Here is a 1,764-nt window from a genome sequence, read left to right on the forward strand (position 1 = left end):
CAAAATAAGACATATCTTGACCAGAAGTTTCAGTTTGTTAGTAACAGGACCAAAACAAATCAGGCAGAAAAAAATGCCCACAGAAGCATACTAAGAGCAAGCCATGGCCTCCTGTTTTTACGTTTGAAAAAGTTTTGCGTTCTGGGAAGTTCTAGAAGCATACAACTAAAGCAGTTATTGTTCTAAGGTGCATGCCCATAAAGAAAACAAACATATACAGGAAGTACATAGTGTGGGTACCACAGGAGTACATATGGTTATGCAGTTTCAGAGGGGTTGTAAGCTAAACAGTATCAGCTCAAAGCAGCTGTCAATACACAATGTGTAGAGACAAAAGTATGTCACAGAAACACCTCTGAAGAATTCGAAAGTCCCATGTCCCCACTACCTCTACATGCAGACCTATCACAGAACGGTTAAGGCTGAAGGGCCCACTGACAGTCATGTAGTCCAACATCAAATGGACTCACCAGGAACATCATAAAGAAACTGAGGCAAACATATTCCTTAACAGCCATTGAGGAAACTACTTAGTAATCATAGCACATAATTGTTTTGTTGCAATTCTAGTTTTGTATCATGCATGTCCCAGTCATAAACGAAGTGTTGCTAAAATAGTCATATACGACATGTTACCCTGCATGCCACAACAACAAATGCATAATAACAGCTGCACTGTGCTAATTAGAAACTGAACCAAATCATATTAGTTTCCATTTATAGCAAACTATATTAAAAATTTTATTATGTGAAATTATATTACATTAGTCTCAGTTTACAGCGAAGTTCAGGACTACTACCTCACTTCGATGGGTAAAAACAAATCACTAGAAAGCACTTGGTGTTTATACAGATGTAGATGCTTACAATCCAATTATATTTAATTAGCAAAAGACAGTCCTAGTATGTAGTCATTATTTAACAACACTAGCAAGAAAATATATTCTTTTTTATTTACACCACTTTAAGTAGTGGTTACAACAACAGTGTGTTTATTGTAAGTTTCTACAGAAATATTGTACCTGTGCTAGTCTTGTCTCAAGACATTACATAGCTGACACTGGGTATACGAGCTACTCAGGACTCACTAAAATAAAAAACAGCCCCACAGAATGCTGTAACCCACCACCAAGCGTTAAAGGGATAGAGTAACCACATTTTCTCGGGAACAATTTTTGTACCAAAATACCACCAGACACCAGGACATTGGACAGATTAAAATTAATAGTTTAATACTGCAAGGAACTATGAGAGAAAGAGACACTGGATTTTACTTAATATCTGCAAATTGCACATAGTAGTTTCAATGGAAAAAAAAAGATTTACTGATGAATACTCTACTACTCAGAAGTTTAAAAAATAATTTGATCCCAGTAAACAGGAGTCCAAAGGTTTATAAAGGATTTTTGAATTTGCTACAGTACAGACCACATATTACCGTATATATTGTAGTTTATTATTATTAAAAAAAAAAAATCAGAATAGTTATTACAGTCTGTTTACTGACTGTTCCCTGCAAAAGATAAGTTTTCTGTGCCAGTCAGATCTTCACTTCCAGACAAATTTTAGAAAGTGATATAGCGTTCTTCCTCCGAAAACAGGAAGGTCTGGAGAGAACAAATCAAGGACACACAAAACCAGGCAAGAAAACAAAAGATAAACTACACAAGCAGTTTGTTTCAAACCTGAGCCCTCAAAGACTACTTGTGTTCCCCATATAGTTCTTAAAAGCTTTCTGAGCAGTACAACTAACATCTATATCCT

The sequence above is a fragment of the Manacus vitellinus genome, unplaced genomic scaffold (genome assembly GCF_001715985.3).
Source record: "Manacus vitellinus isolate BGI_N305 unplaced genomic scaffold, ASM171598v3 scaffold_2_pilon, whole genome shotgun sequence".
Taxonomy (NCBI): domain Eukaryota; kingdom Metazoa; phylum Chordata; class Aves; order Passeriformes; family Pipridae; genus Manacus; species Manacus vitellinus.